The sequence below is a fragment of the Mustela lutreola genome, chromosome 4 (assembly GCF_030435805.1).
Source record: "Mustela lutreola isolate mMusLut2 chromosome 4, mMusLut2.pri, whole genome shotgun sequence".
NCBI lineage: Eukaryota > Metazoa > Chordata > Mammalia > Carnivora > Mustelidae > Mustela > Mustela lutreola.
The window spans coordinates 127,276,721-127,286,699 of record NC_081293.1 but is presented as its reverse complement, the minus strand read 5'-3'; the positions used below and the strand labels follow the sequence as shown (position 1 = coordinate 127,286,699).

At 38.2% G+C, this 9,979-nt stretch overlaps 1 non-coding gene across 1 annotated transcript; it reads left to right on the top strand.

The window, feature by feature from the left end:
• The first annotated feature begins 2,910 nt into the window (after positions 1-2,910).
• On the top strand, positions 2,911-3,059 carry LOC131830858 (U12 minor spliceosomal RNA). Its single transcript, XR_009353419.1, has one exon. It is a non-coding gene; the product is annotated as a U12 minor spliceosomal RNA (small nuclear RNA).
• Positions 3,060-9,979: the final 6,920 nt, after the last annotated feature.

Sequence of the window (9,979 nt, the reverse complement as noted above, 5' to 3'; positions counted from 1 at the left end):
AAATAGTTGCTTCTGTTCTTAAAAAAGCAATGAGGTAGGTAAGAAAAGCAAATCCAGTTACGAAATTGGCATTTTCAAATTTCGAACAACACAACACTTGACAAAAGCAAATAGAACACCCAGGTAGAAAATGCTAGCCACATATGTGAGCGGTCATATTCTGTCTGTTTATTTCTTTGGGAAAGTGGCCATTTCCATATGTGATCATTCTTTTAAGAAACCATTGGTACCAGGATATCTAGCTGATCATAAATAAATGGCTTCAGCAATAAGTCTCCTATCCCTTCTCTTGAAGAAAGTTTAGTTCCATGAACATAATAATGCTGTTATAGGGTCATTTAAAATATTCCATTGTGTCTGGCATACAGTAAGCCCTCAGTAAGTCCATTATTATTCCCCAAAGCATCAATGATGTAATTTATTACTAGTATTGTTATCATCATTATTAGGCACTCTCAGATAGTGTTAGAGATGATACAAGTTGTAAACTATTTCCCCTTTCTCTCCTTTCAATGAAGACCTACCAGCTCTTCCTTTGTTCTGATTTCCAAAGACCTCTGAATAGTTCCTTATTCATTATTTAGTTTTCCTTTCCAAAAACACTTTCCTTTTTTTCCTTTTATCTCTTATTTTCTCAATCATGGAAACCTCTTTGATTACTCTGTTTCTGTAAATAGTATCACCATTATTCCAGGCTTAAAACCTCAAACTAATCTTTCAATATTCTATCTTCTTATTCAATTCAATTAGCTATCATCTGGAAAAAAAAAGAAGAAGAAGAAATGTATCCTTTAATTCTCGCTCACATCTGTCCATTTCTTTGCATCATCATCACCAGCTTTAAGGTTTTAGGAGATCATAGCTAGCTAGCTATTATTACATGGCACCTGATTTGATTCCCCATGTCTCCTCATAGTAAGTGTTCCCCTTTGCACACCAATATGTAAATACTGTATTCAGCGAGTGGGACTCAATAGGGTGCAAGTGGTAAACAGCATTATTCTTTCTTCTATATTCAAACGTGCTCGTGCACTAATTCTCTCCCTGCATCTGCCACGAGTCACAGGCAGATATACAATGGAATGAAAGAACAAAATCTTTCCATTTGCAAGAATGTGGATGGAGCTAGAGTATATTATGCCAAGCAAAATAAGTCAGTCAGAGAAAGACAAACACTAAATGACTTCACTCATACGTGGAATTTATTAAACAAATGAACATAGGGGAAAAAAGAGAGAGAGGCAGACCATAAACCAGACTCTTAACTACAGAGAACCGAGGGTGATGGGGGTAAGGTGGGGGGTTTATATGGGGGATGGGTATTAAGAGGGGCACTTGTGATGAGCACTGGGTGTTGTCTGTAAGTGATAAATCACCAAATTCTACTCCTGAAACTTATATTACACTATATACTAACTACCTAGAATTTAAATAAAAACTGGAAAAAGAAAGAAAATTTTCTAGGCCCTTTTGGTCACAGTCTCAATCTGGTCCAAAACAATTTAAAAGTCTTCCCCTCCCTTCTCCAACCTCCTACTAGCCCTGACAGAGTCTGTATCAGATGTAAGCCTGCAATGAACAGTGGGGACTTATTTTATTTCTCCTCTGTTCCTCTGTCACGTTCTCCTCCACTATTGGCTCTTCTAACAGACACCTCAAGAGCCAGGACACAGGAAAAAGGTGATGAGAGATAAACAGAGTTGTGACAGGTGGTTAACTAAAGGCATTCATCCTTCCGGATGTGACGAAGGCACAAATACTGCTTCATTTCCATTCATTTCTCATTTGGGGAGCACTTTTTTTCCCCCCTAAGACAGAGCATGCAAGCAGCAAGGGACAGAGAGAGAAGGTGAGAGAGAATCTTAAGCAGGCTTCACATCCTGCATGGATCTCAATGCAGAGCTCACTCTCACAACCCTGAAATCATGACCTGAGCCTAAATCAAGAGTCTGACACTTAGCTGACAGAGCCACCCAGGCACCCCTCATTTGGGGAGCATTTTCGTGGGCTTTCCAAAGTGTGTCTCTTAGGACTGCTGACTGCAGTTATCAGGACACGGTCCATAGTGATCCCCTGCAAGGGCGATATAGACCTAATGGTGCCCCTGTCCAGAGAAGCTCCCTCTGATCTGTTCACCCCCCACGCATTTAAGATAGAAGTGAGCATTCACGACACTAAAACCAAAGTTTTCCAATCTGCTAGCATGCTTTCCATAGTCCTACAGGATTCAACGTACATATTCAACCCCTATTATTCTTAATTTCTACTGAAATTTGGTAAGAAGAATTCTATCTTTTACTGTTAATACTGATGCTTTCGGGACGCCTGAGTGGTTCAGTCGGTTAAGTAGGTTAAGTATCTGCCTTTGGCTCGGGGTCCTGGGGTCGAGCCCCACGTTGGGCTCTCTGCTCAGCAGGGAGTCTGCTTCTCCCTCTCCCTTTGCTCTTCTACCTGCTTGTGCTCGCTCTCACTCTCCCTCTTTCAAATAAATAAATAATATTTTTTAAAAAAACTAATGTTTTCAACTCACACTTCTATGAAAAGTCATCATATGCTCATAAGGCCCATAAGGCTATTTTCTTAGGCTAAGATTCTTAAACTAAAGCTCTCTCTAATCTTTTCTGACTGGTCATTCTAATCTATTCCCTACAACTAAGCCAATCCAGAAATCCTGCACTGCTCCAGATCTAATCACTGCTTTCTGAATTCTGGCCTTTTTGTACCTCCAGCCTTTCCTCCACTCTCCACCCACAGACAGGACTCTTTTCCAATCTTTATTTTCAATGAAACTGTGAATTTGATTAATTCACACAGTAAAGGAACTAATTGAAGGGATAGTAGAGAGTTCACATAATCACCTGGAAAGCCAGAGAACTCTATGTGGAAGGAAACTGAGAAAGGAAGAAATCTATCCCTTAAACTTATGAGTAAGGAAAATAACAATTTGAGGTGATGCCAGAATCTTCACTGCTAATGTGAGATGAATTTGTGACTGGATACAGGTTGCCCCTAAGCTGATCTGCCTACTTGGTATCATGCCTGGAGTCACGATCTGCACGGCCCCCTTTAACACTAAAAGAGTAGACTGGTACAAGCTAATAATCAAGACTGAGAAGGTGCTTGTTTCCTCCAAGTAATAAACACGGTTAATCCAAGGAAGGAAGGGAGGGGCGGAAGGAGGGAGGGAAGGATGAAGGGAGAGAAGGAAAGAACCCAAGATTATTTCATAGGAATGATCTATTGGGGAGACCCTCAACGTTATCAGTCATCATTACACCACTGGGCCCTCCAGTCTTCTGCAATCACAGCAAATGATCTCTCTCCCTGGCCTTTCCCTTTGCTTTATTTCCAAAAGGTTGAAAGTTCCAAGCAAGCACACACAGTTAGTCATGGCTGACTCACACGTCCACAACTCAAAAACCACAGGGCAAGGGAAAGTTACTTAGCATGGAAGATTAGTCAAATATATGATGTAGGGCACATATCATTGTTTTTATAAAATCCCAAGAGAATATATTAAAAATAATTTGAATTCAAGGGAGATATCCACCAAGCAATTAGGCACAGACATATACGCAAAAACTCAATGTCTCCCTTATACAAAAACAAAGAAAACCGCAATGCCAAAGACATCAAACACTTAAAAGGGAAAAACAAAATATAGACCCTTATGAAGAAAACTTAGGGGTACCTGAGTGGTCCAGTCAGTTAAGCATTCAACTCTTGATTTTGGTTTAGGTCATGATATCAGGGTCCTGGAATTGAGCCCTGCGTAGGGCTCCATGCTCAGTGGGGAGTCACCATGAGGGTTCCCTTTCTCTCTCTGAACCCCCCGACTCATGCACATTATATCTCTCTCTCAAATAAAAAAAAAAAATCTTTTTTAATTTAAATTCAATTAGCCAATATACAGTACATCATTAGTTTTAGATGTAGTGTTCAATAAATCTCTAAAAAAATAAATAAATAAACACTAATTCAGATGTATAATGGAAGAATTGAATAAATAAAAACATTCATTATTTTTGGGTGGAGAGACTGAGTATTTTAAGGTAGCTTTATTTATAATCCAAGATGAATCTGGATTAAGATTTGTAGCCATACCCCTCCTTACTGAACAACAGGAATTTAGTGTTAAATTTAGTGTTAGATTTAATTAATTTGATTGAACCTATTTATCTTTTATGTGGGGAAGGAGTGGTGTGTGTGTGTGGGTGTGTTGGGTGTGTGGGTGTGTGTTTGTGTGTGTGTTCTGGAAATGATTTTAAATTGGCCTATAGATAATTTATAGATACTTAGGTTAATATGTTTGATATTAAACATGAATAATTAAACAGAAAAAAGTGTCTAAGTTCAAGGTAGAGTCACAGCATCCACATTTCTACCCAAAGAAGTGTTCATATTTCAAATCTGAAATCCCACTAAGGAAATCATGTTAACTTTTAGCTTATCTTCCAACCTGTCAAGCATTAAACATGGTCACTTATTCATGGACAGATTCCATTGTATCCTCCATCTAGTTCAGAAACTAGAAGGTTAGATTATTCTTAGTTTTTTTTATATTCCTTTGTCCTGCTATTAGGAGTCTGAACAGATGAGTAGATAGGATCTAAGATTGTTAAAACTCATTTTACAGAGTCTCCTGTCTAATTATCAGGTTATACTCCAGACACAATGTCATTACTGATGGAGATTTGATGAGGGTTGGAAATTAGAGAAAAAATAAATAAAGCTGAGAACACTCCGAGAACTATCATCAAATTGTTGGCCAATACAGAGTATTCTATTCAGTGGATATCTAGAACAAGGCTTGTTTTTTACTCCCCTGATCTTAACAGCTTCCTTTACCAACTCCTATGACTGGAGAATATCAGAAGGTCAGAAGTCCTGTGTAACAAAATAAAATGCTGAAGCCCTTCCTGGTATCAATATTCCTGTTGTCAAGTGCCTTTGCTGTACCTCCAAATCTCCACCTATTGTCCAATTTGTCTAGAGCCACTGGGGGAGGCTACCTAACTTGTTCCACCTCAGTAGTCCCCAGTCCTCGTGTGTTCTGAAGAAGAATATGTCAGTGTGCTCTCACTAGTCACTTTTTATTTTGAAGAAGTGAGGTGTGGATTTGTTTACAAAAAAAAAAAAAAAAAAAGAAAGAAAGAAAGAAAAGAAGGAAGGAAGAAAGAAAGAAAAAGACAAACAAATAAAATGGGAATATTATTCACCCAAACATCTTCCCCTCAGATACAGAAAGACTCAAGTGGATCCATTGGTTACTTACCAGGTCCTTCCTGGTAAATCCCACTTGACTGAAACGATATTTCCTACATTAACTAAGAACATTAAAGCTCCTTTGGTTTGGAAAGAGAATATAATGTAAAAAGTTACCAGAGCCAAGTCCCTTTCCAGTATTTCATGGTGGTCAAAGCAGGCCCTCATATAGAAAGGACATGCTGCCACCCACTCACCCATTCAGAAAGACAAGGCATTCATTCACTCATCCAACAAGTATGTACTAAAAAAGTACTAATGCCAAACACTGTGGACTCAGGAGTGATAAAAAAAAATAAAAGACAAAAATTCATGTCCATGGACTTTTATATCCCAGTGGGGAGAGACAGCCAATAAACAAAATAAGTAATAGCCCCCTTTCAGGCTCAATATTAGCCTGTTTCAACCACATTGTTCCTTGAGGCCACAAAGATTGTGGTGTCAACTGACTTTTGGCTGGTTGGAATCTTGTTTCTAGTCATTTCTCTGCTACTTTTCTTTCTTGCTGGTTATCTCCACTCCAAGGGTTTTCCTTTGCTACTACATCCAATCCAATGCCTGCAATTTAATGAGTTTCTGCTAAAAACAGTACTACCCCCAGCAACGCCCATTACACAGAGATGCAGTGACTGGAAAAGAACCACTGTTTATTACATTTCAAGAAGAAAAAAGCTGGGGTCGCACATTATTTATGAAATGTTTATGTCATCCAACAAACACAGCAGCTCTTCCCTTAGCCACTTCACTGTTCAAGTCTTTTTTTTTTTTTTAAGATTTTATTTATTTATTTGAGAGAGGGAGAGAATGAGAAAGATAGAATATGGCGGGGGAGGGTCAGAGGGAAAAGCAGACTCCCTACTGAGCAGGGAACCCAACAAGGGACTGAGTCCTGGGACTCCAAGATCATGACCTGAGCCAAAGGCAGTCGCTCAACCAACTGAGCCACCCAGGCACCCCTGTTCAAGTCTTGTAATTGAGAGTTCAGGTTTTCAGTTTTTCATTCTTTTATTTTTTTTTAAAGATATTATTTTTTTTTATTTTACAGACAGAGATCACAAGTAGGCAGAGAGGCAGGCAGAGAGAGAGGAGGAAGCAGGCTCCCCACTGAGCAGAGAGCCCGATGCGGGGCTCAAAGCTAGAACCCTGGGATCATGACCCGAGCTGAAGGTAGAGGCTTTAACCCACTGAGCCACCCAGGTGCCCACAGTTTTTCACTCTTTAACCTTTTATGATACTGCTTGACCTAGTAATATGCTAGTCAATCCTCATGCCAGATCTCATTATATAGCTAGTTAAATACAAAAAATCATACATTCAAGATATAAAAAAATAACACCTATTTTTGAAACAATTTTGTTAGGAAGGCAAGTTAAAAAAACTTTATTGGGCTCTGCAAATAAATTTGGTAGGGGTGAAGGCTCTAAGCTCTGAACTCCAAAGTTAAATTTCTAAATTGGCTTTTTTTGAAGTGATGGAGCTCCTGTCTATTTTAACACGTCTGGTGTGAAGATAAGTCTTCACAGATTTAGAGACAAGTGAACGTGCTTTGGAAGTATTTGCACTTTATCTCTCTGATGAGTGTCTTTTAAGAACAATAAAGAGATTTATTTCTGTCAGGTAGTAGTGAAAATATTATGAAGGCCGTTACTGCTTTGATATTTCATGAAAGGCATGGAGCTATGGCAGCTGAAGCCTGAAAAAAGAGGAACTGGACAATGTCTATTGAGTTGAGAAACAGAGAGTAGGGCAAGGAGGGAGCAGAAGGGAGATGACATGTCCTCCATTTAGCTTTTCCTAATAGATGACATATTTAGGGAAATCAAAATAACCATACATGTAAGAGAATGTCTATTTAAAAGATTCATTGATTATGGTCCTTTTTATAGTTCTAGCATGAAGGGCAACAATTTTTCAGATTATAATTCTGTACTAAGAACTCTGCTTTACTGAAAATATGAACTTGTCATAAAATGTTAACTGTAAATTTATCCTGACTATAAAATTAAGCATGTTAATGATTTATGATAGAGAAGCTACCAATAACCAATAAACTATTCAGGAGTTGGAAATGGGAGAGTAAATGTCATTCTAAAGAATGAGTTTGGGGGCACCTGGGTGACTCAGTCGGTTGAGTGTGTGCCTTTGGCTCAGGTCATGATTTCAGGGTCCTGGAATGGAGCCCCAAGTTGGGCTCCCTGCTCAGTGGGGAGTCTGTTTCTCCCTCTGCCCTACTCCCCTGCTCATGATCTCTCTCTTTCCCTCTCTAACAAATAAATACAATCTTTAAAAAAAAGAAGAAGAAGAAGAAGAAGAAGAAGAAGAAGAAGAATGCATTTGTTCAAAATTATCTTTCTCTTCTGGGACACAAACTTTCAAAACACATTAAGAGTTGGTGTAAATCAGCACTACCCCCCCCCCACTGCCCCCTGTCCATAACAGGATAGAAGAGGAACTGAGATGATGTGTTTCTAAGCTTCTAAAGTTATTTGGGAGAGTAATGTTATATCTGTTTAACCTAATAAAATCTATGGATTTGAATTATTTATTTTGTGCATTTCATTTTTCTATTAATTTATTTTACAAAAGTATCTCTCTGAAACATACAGAAATTAAAAATAAAGAAAATGAAGAGAAAGGACACACCTTCACTGAAGTTAGAAAACAAACAGAAAAACAGCAAAGAAACAAAAAGAGTAACTGAGATAATGGAATGGAATTTTGGCTTTGTTTCCTTTAATTTGTAAGGGAAATTATTTTTTTAACATAAGAGAATGCTTATTTCCTCTGCCACTACCTGCAATGACTAGTATCTTTCTTTTTCAAAAATGTTTTATTTATTTATTTGACAGAGAGAGAGAAAGAGTGAGCACAAGCGGGGAAAGCTGTGGGCAGAGGGAGAAGTAGACTCCCCGCTAAGCAGGGAGCCTGATGCAGGACTGGATCCCAGGACCCTGGGATCATGACTCAAGTCAAAGGTAGATGCTCAATAGACGGAGCCACCCAGGTGCCCCTATAAAGGAATTTTTTTTTTTTTTTTTTGACAAAAATTCTGCCACATAGGTTAAGACGACTTCTTGGAGGGCTTATTTTTTTTATTTTTTATTTTTTTTTAATTTCCTCCTCTCAAGTCCCTGATTTCCTTTAGAGTATGGGCAACTTGCTCTGGCATTAATTTGACTGGGTCAAATATATTGCTTCCATCAGCTTCAATAAAGCAGATTTTTTTTTTCATTTTATTTCATTTGTTAATAATCTCAACAACTTCCCTTTAATTTTTTTCACACAGCCACATATTTCTAATAGAATTTTCAGACTTAACTAGAGCCAATTTCATATCCTTGGTATTACAGTAGGTAATTGGTTGCTTATCTCTCTTTTTCACTCCTACCATAGATTTATCCCTACTCAGTGAGTGTCAGTTCCAAAATATGGCTGCTCTTTGTCAAGCTTTCTTTTCATAGGCTTTCTGTGGATTAGCATTGGAACTAATGGAAAAAGTCTTACAGTCAAGGGACCATCCTCCCACCATGATCACATCGGCTTCATGACAGAGGCAGAGAGTCATACATGTTGTTCCCGCCTCTTCTCCATTGTGTGTACTGCCGCAGCTGTCTGGACGTGGTCAGCATATTCAGGGAGCAAAGGAAAATAACAAGTAGGGAAAGCTAAATATTTTCCACCACATGAAATAATCAAGTTCTTTACCTAATGAGCAAATTCCTGTTGTAGAGAGGACAAGCAGAAATTAAGCTTCTGAAGAACAACTAAGAAAAACACCCTGAGACAGCAGATCCTAATAGATGAAAACTCAGGGGAAAAAAATCCACCTATAATTTTTTCCCACTTTGTCTAAAACATGCTCTAGGTTGGCTTTACACTTTTTTTTCCTGTTTTATGGCCTATTTTTGTTTTTTATTTTTTATGTATTTTTTCAAGTTTTTGTTTTAATTCCAGTTAGTTAACATACAGTATAATGTTAGTCCAGCTGTGCAATATAGTGATTCAAAAATTCCATATATCACCCAGTGCTCATCACAACAAGGGCCCTCCTTAATCCCATCACCTGCCCCACCTCCCTCTGGGAACCATCAGTTTGTTCTCTACAATTCTTGAGTTGGCTCTCTTTTTTTTCCCCCTTTCCTTTTTTGTTTTGTTTCTTAAATTGTTGGCTTTGCTCTTGAGCAGAGAAAGAATTACAGGGGCTTTCAAAAGGCAATTCTTTAGTATTGGCAATAAAGAGTGAACTACTGATACAACAACATGAATGAATTTCAGAAACATTGCATCAGTGAAGGAAGGAGACACAAAAGAGCATACATAGACTGAATTCATTTATATGAAGATCTACCCAAAACAAAAACAAAAACAAAAACAAAACTGATCTCAGTAGTGAAACATATCACCATAATGAGTACATCCTGAATGTGCTGAATGTGAGGGGTAGAAGTAGGTACTGACTTAGAACAGAACTCTCTGGAGTCACGGTAATATTCACTATCTTCCCAGGAGTTTGGATCACACATATCTGTCAAACCTCATCAAATGGTATGCTTGAGATGTATGCATTTCCCTGTGTACAAAATGTACCTTAAAAATAGAAACAGAACAACTAAGAACCCTTTAATTATATGCATGTTGAAGTGTCTAGAATTAAGTATACGAATATCTCTCTTTGAAATTTCATTCAAAAACTGAGATAGACTGATGGCAAGAC